The sequence below is a fragment of the Cyanistes caeruleus genome, chromosome 2 (genome assembly GCF_971803275.1).
Source record: "Cyanistes caeruleus chromosome 2, bCyaCae1.hap1.1, whole genome shotgun sequence".
NCBI classification, from domain to species: domain Eukaryota; kingdom Metazoa; phylum Chordata; class Aves; order Passeriformes; family Paridae; genus Cyanistes; species Cyanistes caeruleus.
Window position 1 is genome coordinate 83,491,851 of NC_141702.1, and position 17,363 is coordinate 83,509,213.

The 17,363-nt window shown below is 35.1% G+C and overlaps 1 protein-coding gene across 7 annotated transcripts in view; it reads left to right on the forward strand.

The window, feature by feature from the left end:
• The window catches only part of ZFAND3 (zinc finger AN1-type containing 3), a 166,137-nt gene that overhangs the window by 1,583 nt on the left and 147,191 nt on the right, over positions 1 to 17,363 (forward strand). The gene's annotated exons all lie outside the window — the stretch shown is intronic.

Genomic DNA, 17,363 nt, shown 5'->3' on the forward strand with positions numbered 1-17,363 from the left:
GTGATTGTACCTTCTTGGGATTTATGTCATGCAGTTTAAGGTACTGTGGGGAAGTGGAGGCTGAGAGAAAGATGCAGTAAGAGTGATTTAGTGATGTAACTGTGCATTTGGTTGGTTTATTAAAGTGGCAGGATTGTAAATTAAATCTCATTTTTGAGTTATGACAGAAGCGTGAGTTGCAACAAATGCCTTGGCCCTGTTGGGAGTGATCTTGCAAAACAGATAATAAATGCAGACTTTTTTTTTTTTTTTTTTTTTTTGTTAGGCTCCCATATTTGTGTCTGATTATTTTTTGTAAAGTAGTGGGCAAGTTTTTGCTATCTCTAATGCAGTGCACTGACTTCTGTAATGTGATACTTATGGGAGAATTGTAGAAAGTTGAAAGTGAACTTTTTCTCTGGGCTCAACTTCTTGGCTAGTTCAGGGTGTTTTGATAACGAGAAGAAAATCTGGTGCTTTGTGTTCAAGGATCTGCTTAACGGTTACAGGAGGCTCTCAAGAAAACCCATTGCCTTTAAAGCTGATATTTTTTAAAACATGCTTCCCTTGCATAAGCAGATATCAAATGGTATATTTTTGCCCTCCCTTTTTTTTTTTTTCCCTTCAGAGTGCCATCAATGCAGGGGTGTTTTCATATGATAGTTTTGAAAGAGAGCGGTGTGGAACAAAACACTCATTTTTTTCCCCACTAATACACTGAATGCCTGTTTTTCAGTGTCTTTAAGTGTCTGCCAGGTGCATTTCAGTGCATAGTGGCAAAGTAAATATCTATTTTTCCACTTAAAAAAACTGTTCTGTCAGTTTCCACACTTGATTGCTGTACTTTTCAGTCTTGAAAAAGTGACTACATGACCTTATTTATCTAGGTCTTGCTAGTGCTTGAGCTGTTGTCTGGTAAATCAGTACAGATGTGCCTTTCTATTGAAATTGCATTGTCAGGAGTTCTTGAGGGGTTACAGTTTTATGGCAACTTTCATATTTGTCTGAAGTTGACATTCTGCTGCTCTTGATTTCTGCTACGGTTATGACCAGTGACATGTCTTAAGACAGTGTCTTACCTATGACTTTCGTGTCATCTTAATATCTGTCAAGTCACGTTTTGGAAAATTGGGCCAGGACATTTAAAGCTATGAAAAGTTCTGAAACTTGTAATTTAATGTAGTTTCCATTGAATTTATAAATAAGGCAGTGTAGAGGAGCAGTAAATACGTTTTCTGGTCCTTGTCAGTGCAATGGTTGAGAGCCCTTTCACAGCTCCTTTTGAGTGAGCCCAAGCCAGATAAGCAGCAGAGCAATTCTGTGTCTGCAGATCAAACAGTAAGGTCTAGATTTTACCAAGTAAAAAGATGATGCGTTTTGGGGGGCTTTTTAAATTGATTTTATTGATGCTTACAGGACTTTTTTGTAGTAAGATACATGCTTTCTGCAGTAAGCCACAGTGACAGGAAACATTAAGGAAAAGACTGAAAGAAGTATTAAAATGAAATTAAGCTGTGGGTTACTGTGCTAAACCTTGCCTATTGGTTGAACAGAGATAGAAGTGGCTCCAGAGACACATGTTGATAGTGATGGCATGCAAAGAGATTACAGGAGCAGACTAGTATGTACTATTGCATTGAAGTTGGAGGGGTTCTTCTTTTAAAAGACTTGGGTTTATATTAGAAATTCAGATTCTCTAGGTTTCAAGAATCTTTAGAGACTGGAAAACTACTAAACTCTTGATGTTTCAAGATCTAAGAGACTGAAAAATGAACAGCTGAAAGAAGATACTTTGGAGTGAGGCTGTTAAGAACTTCTGAAACATCTGCTTAAGGTCAACAACTAACATTTGCTTACCTTTTTTGAATCCATCCTTAAATCTGCAGACTTGCCCTTCTTTTTAGAATCTCTAGTCTGTCATTTCTGCTCAAGTGAAGTTTAAATGAATCACTGAGATGATCTTTGTATTTTACAAAATCAATTCACTTACCCAGATAGTCTAAATTGGGAAACCTCATTAATATTCTTGTTATTTTTGAAAAATTCATACAACTTAGTGTTTGGAAATATTTTGCTCCCTTTTCTCCCTATTTTTGTATCTTCAACTTCAGTCATTATCAACTATCTCACTATTTATTGGAATAGTCTTAATGTACAAAAATTGGAAAGGGTTCAGTATGCAAGTTTTTACTTTAGATTACTTCAACTAAAGTATGCTGTACTTAACTTCTGATTCTTATGACCTGGAAAAATGCTTTCTTGGTTAATTTTACTAGTTATCAGACCAGAGAGTCGTAGAATCATGTAATGTTTAATTTTTCTTAGACTACTAGATTTCAGAAGACTTCCTCTTATGGTGTATATGAGCTCAAGGTTGAAGATTTTATAAATACATGGAAATATTACTGAATGTATTACATTCCAGTTCAACCTTTTTGGTTATTAGAGATGAGGCTGACTCTTTAATGACCTACATGTTGTCAATTTTCCTTTGGCTTTTAAATATCTCCATGAAGGTTTTACTTGTGAGTGAAACAAGAGGGCTGGGGATACTACTGTTAAATGGTGTTATGCATAGAAGGGCCTTGTAAGCTGGTGGTAGCATATGCTATGAAAAGAGTATGTCAGAAAGGGTAATACTTTTACAATTCTATTTGTACTGTAGTGGCTGCTGGTTATCTTTTTATTGTCCAGACTGATGCCATAGCACAGCATTTAGTGCCTTAGAGCCAGAAAAGAAGGAAATATGTTAATAGACGTAAAACAAATGAATTCCATTCTTCAAATGGTGGCAGTCAGCAGGAAGCTGATTGAAAACACAGTATGAATAGTTTCAGCTCAGTTCTGGCAACTATAAGGTACTGTAGTCAGCTAAAACTGATAGTAATATTATTTGAGAACATTCCAGCAGGGCGTTTGAGCGATGTTGGCATTTGCTCTGCCTTTCTCTGACACTGTATGCATATGTGTGATGAGACACTGTGCCCCAAGAGTTCTGTGCAGGCTCAATTCAGAGTTTATTTATGAGTCTGGATTTTCCAGTCGCTTATGTATCATCAGATCCTTGCCATGCCAATCTGGTTCTTTTCTCAATTTAGTTTGCTAAAATTAAACATTTGATCAAACGGTGAATCATTTGACTTAAGCATGATGAATTTGTGAGTGTATATCACCAAAGCTTGCTTTTAGCTTCTAAGCAAACAATGGTTATATATATGTGCCATTTAGAAGCCTCTTTTCTGACTAGTCTTTTCTTTACATTTTTTGGTGATTACAGCTGTTCATTCCAAAGGAACTCGCAGTGTTCCTTTTCAATAAACACTACCTTTTTAATAAACACTGTCTAATTTCACAGGCAGTGTAGGTCATCGAGGATGCATAATGCCTCCCTAAACCTAATTTTGCTTTAATCATTGTTGCAAGCTAACAGAGATGTTTCTAAATGAGGCTTGAGTAAACTGTTGAAATACATACCTTTCCCTCTGAGAGTGTTTTCAGTAGGCTTGGATCATGCAGTTCCTTAGCAAGTCTTTCACTGGCTGGCACTTTAGATCAAATGCTGGAGCAAGCAGTGAATTTTTTGTTTTGAGACAGTGTACTCCATTTTGCTCTTAGGTTAAGACTAAAAATACTTTATGATTGTAATTTTTTTATATTATGCATGAACTTATGTAATACTCTGCTAAATTCTTGGGTAATGGAACTTGAAGCAGTTTATATTTAAAACCATCATTAACTGCTGTAATGATATATCTACTGGTGTGTTGCACAAATAGGAGTGACAGATTATTTAACTGAGGAACAAAGAGTCTGATGAGAAATTGATTTAGTTACAACTTTCCTGCAAAGTACTACACTGTATGATAAGGGATGTTGGAGAGACACTGAAATTATTTGCTTAGATCCTAATTTTAGATGATATTGAGAATTATGAGCTTCTTCTCCTCAGAAGCTTCTGTCTGAGGAGAGCATGGTAGTGAGGAATTGAACTTTGTCATGTTCCCTATTTGAATAAAAATATGCAGGATAAAGCATGATAAATTATGATTTCCCTTGGTCACTACAATAATACAACTAGAAGGACATATCAAATAAAGTCAAAAGATAACTAATTTTATCCACTTTTTTGTACAGTGAGCACTTGCCTCTTGCAAGTACAGTTGCAAGGTACCTTGTTTTTGCTAAGTTTTCCATTTGCTCTGTAGAAGCTTACCTTATGAAATGGAGTTTATTGGCACTTAAAGTAAAATCAGATGTACTGGGCTTAATACTTTAAGTGTAATAAGTTGCTTTCTAGGAATGTGAAAACAATACTTTCTTTTGCAGTACTTAATAGAATAGACAAAACAGAAAGGAGATTTTGTTTCTTAATGAAAACCAGCCGTTCTGGATCAGACCAAAGATGCATCCCGCCCTATTTCTGATTTGGGTGATAAGTGCTGCTGAGGGAATAAGCATAAGGACAGAGCAAGCACGAAGTGATTCTTATCTTGGTATACCTCTTTTGCTACTGGCAGTCTGACATAAAGTTGTCCTCTGTTCAGTAGATTTACAGCTTAGTAGGTCTTACCTATTTTTCAGTTTGCATAATGAATTGGTGAGGCCATATGTACTCTTGACCCTTATTACAATGTCTTGCAGGAAGATGTTCCGTAATTTAACCGTTCTCTCTGTGGGAAAAAAAGTAATTGATTTTGTTTCCTTTAAATATGCTGTGTGATAATTCTAAGGAGTGAATAAATTCAAACAGCTGGTGTATGAGGGCATTTTATTTAAGAAGATCAAAAAATAGGCCTGCTTGATTAATAATATCTGTTAACTTAGTGCAGTCAGAATTTGAGGAAAAGGCCTTCTTGAATAACCATGAATTTACTCAAAATCTGTATATAAAATGTTTTATAAATATCTTCTGATTCTAAATGGGTTCTGTGTTAATTATAGCCTGGCATATCCAGCACCTTTTAATCTAATTGTAACTTCCCTATCAGTCAGAATAAAATTCAGTATTGTGGCTGCTGTTCTTACAAGTGGAATAAACAAGGAAGAACTAGATTGTCCTCCTTTTTGAAGCTTGGAGGAGTTAAGTCACTGTGTCTAAGTCACCTTCTGGGTTTCTGTCTTCCTGTGCGACAGAACTTTCTTCATGTCTTCTGCAAACTCTGATTAGTCAAAAGTACTACTGTTTGGTCAGTGCTGACAATTATTCCACATTATTTCAGTTAGTGCTAGAAAATATCTGTCTTTATGCTAATTAGTAAAACATTCAAATGTTGTATGGTACCATAGATGTGTTTCATATAATGCTTCATTTTGATGAAGATGCTTTAGGTTCTCAAAAGTTTCTGATGATAAACCCAGTCAGTCAGAGGATTATAATATAGGCATCGTAGTTTTGGGGGAAATACTGCTGGTGACTTTAATTCTATACATTTCAAACAATTTACCACTTGTATTGAAATTTGATGTTAATAATATTGTTGCTGCATGTTGGACAGCAGTTGAAATCTCAAATTGGTGGAAGCCTCAAGACTCAGTATTTCTTTTAAGGTGTTGAAATCAGCGATGCAAAACATTAGCTAGAGAGAATGAGCCTTGATTGATGTATTTATTGGAGATGTTGGGTTTTGACTTCTATGTTTTCACTAACATCCATTACTGGATTTCAGTTTCTTTTTAAATTAGAAGTTAGTGCATATAAATAGACACGGGCTTTCTTTAGAGCCAGTGGTTAAAAATTATGAATGTGATATACTTTCTCAGCCAGTTACTGTTTATATTCTTTGAGGTTAAAAATGTAATTGTGTTCATGCGTCTCCTTAAATATACAGCCTTGACTGATATAATTAACATTGTACTTCACAAGTTAAGAAAAATTGTGAATGTTGTTGGACAGTATTTGATCTTGATTATGTTGAAACCCTTATTTGGGTTAAGATGAACTTCATATTCACTTTAGATTGGCAAATTCCATTGATATTTTCTTCCTTTTTTTTTCTCCTTTTTTAACTGAAGTGTCAGAAGTATTTCCTGTCTATTTTGAACGGGCAGGGCTCACTAGGATGGAGTCCCTTCTTTGGTTTTGTGAGAAGAATTGAAAATCAGGCAGTAGCTGCAGCATGAATCAACTTCTCTCAGTGATAGAGCTGTGAAGAAACTTAGGTCAGAGTAGCTTCATATATTAGAATGGCATCTCGTTGGGATGCTGAGAACGCTACATAACAAAATGTTGTTGAGGACACCATATATATTGGAAAATAAATGGTTCTGGCAAATGAAACCTTTGTGTGAATGACCACAATGGTTTTAGGCTGTTGAGATGTCATTAATGTACAGAAGTAGCGGGTTGATATTTTTAGGTTCTGCTAAAATGCTCAATAATTATCTTCTAATTTAAGATTTTGATGTAAAGCTATTTTTGTAATAGAGATGGGTCTTTTGTTTGAAATGGTGGGAAGTTTCTATTCTTACGGAGTGTGGGGTTAAACTTTTATTTTTTTTGACACTTTTTTGCAATCTTGAATGTCAAACAGTGTATTGTAATGCATAGCTCCATTAACTCTTAAGTTATTCCTTACCTGTACTCAGGAAAACATAGTAGTTGAAGAGTTTCAGTATTCCATGAGGAGAAGAAAGTTATTTGCAGTTGTGTGTTCAATTTCTGTTTATGGCATCTGACTAGTAACATTGTGGTAAGTGCAGTACTTGCCTGTACAGAGAAGTTGTATTAGAAAATTGTTGATGGATTTTTACACTTAACATGTCATCTGGTGTCTTCTGTGCAGAAGCGAATGCTACTCCACGTTATGTATGAAAGACTTTTAGGTATCCTATTTGATTCCATCTGTTTTATCTTGCCACCATTCACATGCTCTGAACTTGAACAATATAAGTCAATGCAAGGAAGATACATTTCAGTTTCTAAATATTGTAGTATTTTTATTAGTGTTTTAGGGAAATTTATTTCTAATATTACTTTCATCAGTGTTAAGCCCTTTAATAAACGTACTTTGGTTAATGTTGGATTTCCAGTGTTTGTAAGTTGGAGACTAACTGGAAGTAATGAAAAATTTTGAATGGACATAAAAACTGGTTTTCCTAAAATAAGCAATTAGACAAACAGAGAAAAAAAGTTTGGTTGATGATTACTGTCTTTAGTTTTTGGCTCTTTAGATTATATAGTGTCTAATGTTGGGTGAGTTGTTTATTTGAAGGCCTTAGTAATGTATGTATTTAACTTCTGCTTGGTTGAATGTACTGTTTAAGTTGAAAGTTCTAATTAAATCCTAAGCATCCTAAGGAAGGGGAACACAATACTAGATTTGAAGCAGTGTTTTAAAGAATGAAAAGCTGGCTGGTTTCATGATAAGCACCTAATTGTGCCCTTAGAAGAGCAGAATCCAAAGTCATGTCCTCGTTGACTTAATTGCTGAAACACAATCATCCTTCACAATATGACTGTTACATCAGCTCTGTCACCATAACTACAGCATTTTTATCTCTAATTATTATAATTCAGAGGAGTCTCAGAGGAAGCTGCATATATAAAGTAGGCAAAATGCTATCATTTAGTGAGAGTCCCTCAGTTTTGGAAATTGTATTGTCCTCTGAGTATTGATTAGATGATATTTTGGTCCAATAGAATGTCAATATTAAGGAGCCTGGCTTTTTGATAAATCCATTAAGTATCTTAGAAAATTTTTTTTAACAAGTATCCACTATTAGTGAGTGAAATGCGTTTTTTACTTGAAGCAAGAAGAGTTCTAGGTTGGGTATTGCTGACACCAGTTTGAAAGACAAGGCATTAGTAATGCTTGTTCATTGCTCAGTGCCCTACTGTTACCTTTTCCTTAGTAATCTCCTTCAGTGAACTAATGGACGGTAATGGTTTCCAAAATTGTCGGGGTGTTAACAAATGCTTGCTTATTCATGCAGATAGGTTTCAAATGTTCCCCTGAATTGTTAACATGTTTATCAATTTAAAATCTATTAATTTATATTTTTAGAATAAACTTTTGACTGTGTACTTCTATGAGGGAATTAAAGCAATTCTCATATAGCATGTTTCCATAATGAAGATTCTCTCCACTTTAAATTTGTAAACATGTTAGCATAATTATTCCATTTTTAATAGGAAAAAAGGCATCATAATTTAAATTTTTTAAATGCTCAGAATTTTACAAAATTTAAAATATATTTAAAGTTCTTCAAAGAACCCCCAAATATTGGGGGTTTTAAATTTTTTTTATACAGATGTGTGGATGAGCCATCATTTTTGCTGTAACTTATAAAGGGCTTTTAAGATTAGTCCATATATATTCAGTACCTTCCCTAGGTGCTGAGTAGTTTTTGACCTTTTGTTTCAAATACATATTTTTTTGGCATTGAGACTTCCTGATTAGTACTTCTTTGCAAAGTAATTGAAATTAAACTTGCCTTGGAAATAGTAATTAAGATGGAGAAGGTCGACTCCTTTTATTTAGGAAAGTGGACTAACTCTGCTGCTTATTGTCAAATACATGGAGTATTTGTGATACTCCTAGCATATCTATCTTGTAGTATAATTCTTTTCCAGAATCTAATACCAAGTTAGATATTAGAATGCCTCTGCATATAGTGTTGAATGTCACCATATATTCTTCTTTTACTATGAATGTAGCTCCTTAGCAGTTTTATTTTGGACACTGGATGTGTTCTTGTTTAACTTTCTCTTGGGTACTGCTTTAGACATTGTGCTCTAATGTTGATATTTTTTTAAGACATCAGTTTATTACACAACTTTAGAGACATAAATCCATATGGGTAGTAGGATGTTCCTTTTTTAATAAAAGTTCCTTCTTGACATCTAAGTTTCGAAAGCATTTATTGCTATTTCTGCTGCTGATACACTGTGTGTATCAGCACAATCAGTCCATGCTTTTCTCTGCATGGACTTTCTCTGTTTTCATCTGTGAATCATATATCCTTCTTCATTCAGTTCCACAGTGCTTTAGGAGCCTTGAATGAGAGATATAGTAAAGAGTATTTAGAAGCAAGAAATATTTTCATTTAGAAACAGGTATTTGTTTTAAACCTGAACTTGCTGTAGGACAATACTGGCCCGCTGATGTGCTGTTTCCCAGGTGGTTGATCTAGAAGTGTTTGTGGTGGGTGGACGAAATCTCTTTCAATCAGAAGAGTTGCTATGCAATTAGAAGAGCAAGAACTGCCTGCATTACACATCTGTGAGTCTCAAGTGGTTATGTAGCACTCTCTTGGTGAAGATAGGACCCCATTACCATTTTTCTGTGATGCAGTCTCTCCTTTGACTATTAAAGTTCTTGTGTGACTAATTCAGGAAAGACCAGAAATCTTTCTGGTGAATAATTAACACTTCCTGTTCTGCTTAAGTGACTTGCAAAGAGAGATTCAAAAGGTAAAAACAAAACCACAATGATGTATATTACAGTGATATATATTATTGTATAGCAAATTGATGCATTATATTATACTAAAAATGACATCACTCAGTGATATAATAAGAACTCCAGCATCACAGTTTAAAATTCAGTTGCTTGAGCTGAAGCACAGCTGAAATTCAGATAACAGAAAGTACTGGGTGATATTGAAACTGCTGTAATTGGAATAAGTAAATAGAACAAACCAGTGCTTTGAGAAACTTAAGTCTGCAGCTTTCAGAGATTGGTATAATTTTTTTTTTTGGTTGCTTTCTGTGGTTCCCCCTGCCCCCCCACCCCCTTCATAACAAATTTCCATCATACTCCTAGATACAATTGAGACAGAAAGTGATTTACCTTTCTTATTAGCATTCCTTTTGTCCTTATTATTTCAGTTTGCTGATATTAGAGTGGTGTTTTGACTTCTGCTAGCAAGGTGTTTTTTGCAAACTTGTATAAAGAAAAGATGTTATTTCTTTTTTTAAAAAAATTATTATTTTTTGAGGACTATTTAAGGCTGCTAAGCAACCAGTGAGTATTTAAATCACTTTATGGTCGAAATGGATTTATGCTTTTTTCAAGATTACCTAGTAAAATTATGACACAAATAGAAGCTTCAAGGACTTGTGTTCTTTGGATGTCCATGAAGGCAGTTACAGAAGAGGGCATGGGAAATGGTGAGCATGATCCTCATTTTGGGATTATTAGCTGGTTAATCAGTGGTGCTTAAGTTTCTTTGGCTCAGTTTTCTTGTCTCTCATCATTCTACAGGACAAATTCTGAGGGTAAGTGTTACATTTTTAGTAGCACAGCTGGCTACGTAATTTGGAAAAAGTAGACCAACTTTTGGAGGCACAGGCATTTCTTCAGTGTATGGGAAAGTTAATCTGCTTTTTCTAAGTATATACCTAGATATTACCTCTGTCCCCAAAATCAGTCTTGCCCATACCCTTAGGTCATCATGGTTGCAGCAATGACATGAAAGACAAGTGTGTTCTATCATCCAGGACAGGTGGCCTGATTGAATGGTTTTGTATTTTTTTCAGCTGTTTTCATGCGTGTGTTATTCAGAAATCCCTGTTTCTGGCATGATATGTAGCAAACACTAAATGTGGTATTCTCCTTACCACAGAAAATTGAACTGTTCAATTTGTACCATCAAGAAAAAGCTAGAGATGTGTTGAAATTGCTTTGAGTCTAGTTAAATTAGGCAAGTGTAAGCATTTTCTTTAAGTGAGTATAGGTTGTATTTGATTTTGCCAAAACAGAGCAAAATCATCTACATGAATTGACTGGAGAAAAATGATGCTTAGCTGAAAATCCAGAGTTGTATGCAAATCTATTGTTTGCATGGGGTCAGATGTTGGTAAAAGTTTTGGGATGTAAGAGGGAAACAAAACAATGTACATGAAAATAATAATTTACATATTTTCTGTTCATTAGTTTAATAGCTGAAGACACTTTTTTTAGTTCTGTTACATGTCACTAAATTTCCCAGACTTCTGTCATGCATTAGTGTAAATGGAGAGTGAAAAAAGTTTCTGTGGGCTCCTTTCATAAGGGGTTTTCCATGTGTAAGGGATGCAGTTGAAGAAGGTGCACAAGTTTTATGATTATAAGCCTAAAGTCAGGCAGAATCATGGAAATACCGGGTTTTCTTTTTAATTTTACTTGAAGACTAGAGATGATTTAAGAGTTATGAGTGATACTGCTACTTGCCTAATTTTTAAAACTCATTTTAACTCCTGTTAAGGATTCAGCATTAATTTGATGTAGTTAATGAAGCAGTAGAGTTGCATTTTGCAGCTGCAGCCTGGCACAGAGGTTAGGTGGTTAAAACTTGCTTGTACGGAGGTTACATACACATAGCTTGGACGAGAGTTGAGGATGAGAAAAGGTTTTGGGGCTCGTTTGTGTTACTTCCTGTTAATGATCACTCTATTTGCTGACTGTGCCTTTGCCTGAGGTTGCCTTCAGAGATGCATAAAAAGCTACTCTAACGAAAGAGTCTTTGCTCTTTGCATGCATGAGGATAAAATATTTAACTTGGCTCCGATTTCCCACTCTCTGAATTGGATGAAATAAATGTACCGATTGTGGTTTATTCCCTCAGTCTCTATTATTAGAGGAAAATAAGAAGTTGGGGCTTGTTCCTATGGATGCTAAATGTGAGCAGAAAGCAGGGAGAACAGTGTCTGTGGAAAAGCAGGCCACATAGTTTTCTCTGTCTTGCCTGAGAAAGCAGCCTGGGAAATCATAATGAGGAAATTAAAAGAATCCTCAGAGATAGAAGACAGCCTTGCAGGTGTTGTTTCGAGGTGTGGTGTATGCCACTGACCAATGATGGTGATGTGTTAGTTCACTGACCAATAAGAGTTTTACCTTTCTGGACTTCTGTGTATCAGTCTATTAAAGAAGATCTGGGGTAATAAACCTCGCTCTCCTGTTCAACTCACAGGAGAGTCTGTGTCATGCTTCTTAGCTGTTCCTAATCTAAAGCGACATGTTCCCACACTTTCTCCATATTATTCTAAAACAGGGAAATGGTGAGACTAATAATGGTTTCCGTTAGTGCTGTGATGCCCTTGTTTTCATTCATGTAAATGATTCTAGGCTGTTTGCTTTGAACACTCAGTAAAAGCTACCTTGTGAAAATGACAGCAGTGAACATTACAGTTTACATTAATCTGGATCACTGGTGATTTGATGAAAAAGCCAAAATATCACTCTGTGTAAAGGTTTCCTTCTGGCATGGGATGAAGGTTGTAGGATGAATATCGGGATTTTGAAAGAGACCGGACCACAGGGATACGTCCTAAAACATGATTTATTAGTATTCTTGTACAGTCTTATGGAGTGAGAACATCTTCACCATATGCACTGGTTGTTCATGGTCAGTTGTCACAAGACCACAGGTTACAAGGGTTTTTAAGGGTTAATTAGTCAAGAAACTAATGCCACAAAAAATGTTTCTACTTTTACACCAATAGCTAATTGTTTTGTTTCATACATCTTTACTGCAGTGTGGACTTTCTTAACCAGTCATATAATGACACACAAAACTATTTGCTACACTTTAAAACTTCTTACTACCTTTATAACTACTTCTATATCTGAACTTTAAAACCTTAAAACTTTCCACTAACCAGCTCAATGCCTTTCTATTTAAACTCACATTCTTACTTACAATTCTAAATCTGGAAGCCTTCTCCAAGGTCTTAAATCAAACCCTGTGTTCATGTCTGTGTCTGAGCTTTCATACATGAGATTTTGAGAACTTTCTTGGAATTGCTTGGAATTCCCACAGATGAAGGAATTTTTTTTTACTAGATGTTTAAAACCCTTGAATTTTAAAGCAAAATGTGCATTCTGAATTCTTTTTACCTTGGTAATTGAAATGCAGTTGCCTGAGACCTGGGAAGTGTGCTCTGTGAAATAGAAGAAGGGCACAGTGCATTACATAGGGGGTCTCATCCCATCTTCATATCTGACTGACTCCCTTCCTAGAAAGTGCTGTTCCCTGACCTGTTGGCCACTGAAAGGCATGTGCAGCTCATTTCCTTCATTTCCCATGGAGAGATGACCAGTGCAAACTTAGTGGAGAGGAGTGAGCTGCTCCTATAGCTGGTTCACACTGCCTTCTGTAATAGCTGTGGTGTTACTTAGGGGGCTTTTACTTGAACAGCAGTGGAATAAAAGCTTCTGACTCAGCTTCCAAGGCACCATGTGAGAAAGATCTACACACATCTACACTCAAGAATAAATTTAGGCTGGCAAAACTTTAAAGGAGATAGAAAGGGAGGAGAGTAAAGCATCTTCACATTTTGATTATTCCTTTAGTTCCCTTTTTGCCTTTTCTTCTAAGTTCTCCAAGTACAAAAGAAAAACCTAGGTATTTTTATTTTTGACAATGAAAGAATATAATAGTTTTGGGTGACCTTGTTCTGTCTATCCTCCAGCCATTTTAGTTCTGCTGCACTTGTGTAAAGGCTTTAGTTATAAATTTATAAGGAAAATGTCAAGTGGCTAGTTACAAAGTATGATCTATCTTACTCTGTAGACACTGCAAACTTATCCACATCCTGCTTAAAACTCTATAGAAAAAAACCTCACTGCTTATGTGAAGTGAATTATGACAGCAAGAAACACATTACAGAATGTTAAGCACCAATGCATTTTATAATTTTGTTTTAGATCTTGATGGAGTCAAGGTATGGAGGGTAAGGTTTAAGATGTTTGAAAGATCCTCATGATTTACTTAAAAGAGGCTGCTGATGGGTTTTATGTAGTTTCTCTTCAATTAATTGTATGAATTAACAGAACTTATATATGTTTAATATGCAAAAGTGGCCTGATGTAGATCAGTCTATTTAAATTTGGGAGTTTAGATTTTGGGGTCACTGATTAGCTCAACAGATTTGGTTATGTCAAAGCTATTTCCAAACAAGACTTATTGCTATTGATAGCAAAGTTGATGATTGACCTAAACACTTAACTAACCGCTCTGTGATTTAGCATACATAGTGTTTACTTAGTTGGATTCCTCATTAGTTAGTTGCTGAGAGGAAATGAGATTAGTAGGTTTTGTTTATGTTTTGGCAGATTCTTGTATAACACTTTCTTGTACTGCTGCATTGCTAAGGTGATAAATAGGAAATGCTGAGTTTTCCAAAAAAGAAAAGCTTCTACTTGTTTCTTTGAGCTTTAGGTGATTTGTTATAATTTGCAAGTGATAGCCATGTACATCCTACTTTTCAGAGCTTCCACAGAGAGACTGAAATGTAAGATAAATACATTTTTCATTAATATTTCTATTCTACTAAACCTAAACTTGGAACACCAATCACATGAAAGTATTTATTTGTACTTTAGAGACACAAGGAGTTCCCTAAACTGGAAAAACAATTTGTCAAATTCACATTATACAGAATGTTAGCTGTTAATAAATCAGTGTGTTCCACACTAGAGTAGTTCAAAATCCTAAAATGGAATTGCTTTCCAAAGTACATAAAAGAAGTGTGATTCAACATGGACTAGGAAATACCTGTGTTTAGTAGAGATAGAAATGAGTTCAGCTACAAAAGTATAAAGTTCGGAAAACTGCAGAAGAGATTGAAAATCAAATTATTTGTTATCCTACTGCAAACATAAAGGGAGATTTGTGAATGGAAGGTGTGTATGAGGAATGCTGAGTGATTTCTACTGGATATATAATTTGCTACGTACAGGAGCAAAATTTGCATGATGGCTGGGTAAGAGCAGAGGGCAAAGTTGCTTGCACACTGTACAACCTGTGAGGAGTCATTTGAGCTCAGTTTCAGAGGAAGGACAGAATTTGTTGCAATGGATGGTTATTAACCTCCATCTTTGGGAGACAAACAGAAAGAACTCAAGCTTTATTTTTTCTCTCTTTTATCACTAAGAGGAGTGAGAATGATGCGGAAACGTATAAGGTTGAAAGAGATTTGCGAGAAAAGCAACAAAAATTTCTCACTACACCTTGGACCATGAAAATGGAAAAATATTACTTTTATTGATAGCATTGATAGAAATCATGAATCAATGGGTATTTTCATTATATACATTCTTGTCTTCTGTGTTTCTCTTGCTGAGGTTTTGTACACTTTGAAATATTGAAAAACTTAATACTGATGTAAGCACAACTGAATTCTGATATAGAATCATAGAGTCTGTTCTATTTTTTTTCCTTGTGCAACTTGAGTTTCGAGTGATTTCCTGGGAGGGCCTTTTATCTAGTTAGAGATGCCCTGAATAACATGGTTGGGTTAAAACCAAAAGTCATTATCTTTCATGAGTAACAAAGCAAACATAGTTCTTGTAGCTCAGTGTCCTTCACTGAAAATCTAAATATAATGAATGATTTCAAGGCATTTAAATGACTTGTGTGTTAAACCCCCTTGTCAGGAGCCTTTGAAAATCTTACATTACCATTCATACTTACGTAATGCAATCAAACAGTGATTGTAGGTTTGTAGGTCTGAATCCAGAGCCAGAACTGTGGTGAATATCTTAGTGGGGTTATTTACTTCAGTGGCAGAGTCAGCATTGGATGGGCTTATTTATTACTTCACCTAAGTGCATTTAAAATGTAATTGTGTAGTCCATTTCTTTTTTAAAAAAATGTATATGCTTAATATTATAATAAATACGTTTAAGCTTTTGACAACTCTAAAAGGAGTTCATGTTGGAATAAATAATACAGTTTTACATTTAAATTTTTTCCCCAAGTGGAAATGCATCACAGCAAAAACTGTTGTATATGCAATCTGTAGTACACATTCAGTCTTATACTTAAAATTCAGAACATTTTAAAGGAATGCCGTGAAATAAGATAACTAACTATGGTTCCATCCCTGGTTTGCACATCTGAAAATAAGTCATAACTACATTGTGACATTAATATTTTTGAATATCCGTGTGAAATGTTTTTCTATGGCTGTGGACAGGAGTGCAGTTGTTTAATCATCATTTCACAATAATTATTTAATAATTTCATAAGCAGGTTTTGGTTTTTTTACTTCTTACTGGTTATTCTTTCAATTGTTTAATTACTGGTGGAGATCATCTTGTGTGTGCACAAAAATATAAATGTTTTCCCTATTAGTAAGATACATTAGTAAGATTCATCACTCCACAGTAACCTACTATTGTTTCTGATCATAAACTATTTTGGAAGAAATGCTTTATCAGCATTATGTTCACGTTCTGTTTATGACTATTTTTTTGAGAGACCCCATAGCAGTATACCAAATTTTTGCATCATTTGACTTACTTTCAGTTTTGAGTTGGAAATTCCTTCAGGTATTTGTTGTGCTTCAAAAATATACAGTACTTTTTCTTTGCAAAATGTTGTGGATTTGTTGCATGAGTATGTTCACAGCCTGCAAAATAGTCTACAAGATCAAGGGAAAAATTTTGAAATCCTAATTATAATGGGTCCATTCTGTTGCATTTTAACTCCTATATGAAATTTTCTGCAGCATCATTGTGCAATATGTTTAATTATCTTATGGAATCTGGCAGCGCTGGTAGCAATAGGAATTTTCCTGAACAGAGCGATCAAATAAATTGTTTCAAGTAGAGGACAAGACAGGATTACTGAACACATTGACTGGTGTGAGTGGAATAATTTAGATGATGGTAATGGAAAAAAATATGTTTAAAATATAGTTGAGTTTGGGTATCCTGAATCAGCAGGTTTTCAAATTCCCATACTTGTTAAATTTGGGGGAAAGGTGGCAGAGCAAAGAGGCAGGGACAATCTCTATCATGTATGTGTGTTTAATGTTTGATCCTGTGAACTTAAAAGGTATTTGGAATATTTTTGCCTTTACCAACAGTGTTTGCCATAATAAATGCACCCTCTAGTTTCAGTGAGATGTGGATACCTACACTGGGTAAGAAATAGTCGATGAGCCCAGACTAGCTGAGTTCTGACATTCCAGGGTTGATGTTTGATCCAGTAGTTTCAAAAGCCTCGGTAACTTGGAAGATGAGTCAGTAGTAAAAAAACCACATTACTCCGTCCACAGAAATTCTGCTTTTGTAATTACATATGGTATCAACAAAATGTAAAGCTTTCATACAACCCAGTTTTTATGGAGAAGGCTAATATTTTTGGAGGTGTTCTGCCTTCCCCTAAGCAGCCTTTGAATTATTTGAGATTCTTCTATAAAATTGTATGACTTTTTTTCTTATAATGCTGTAAATGCCAGAAGTGGAGCTGCAATCACTGACCTTCAGTTGTATAATGGTAAGATAAAAATTTTCAAAACCTTTGGGCCTGATATGTAAATGCATTGCTTTGTATATCAGGGAAAATTCACTGAAGAGTGAAGATCAGAGTATTCAACTGAGTATTCCCATTCACAGGTTTGTTTCTTGTTTTTTTTTTTTTAAACTATAGATATAATACTTATATTTCATCTG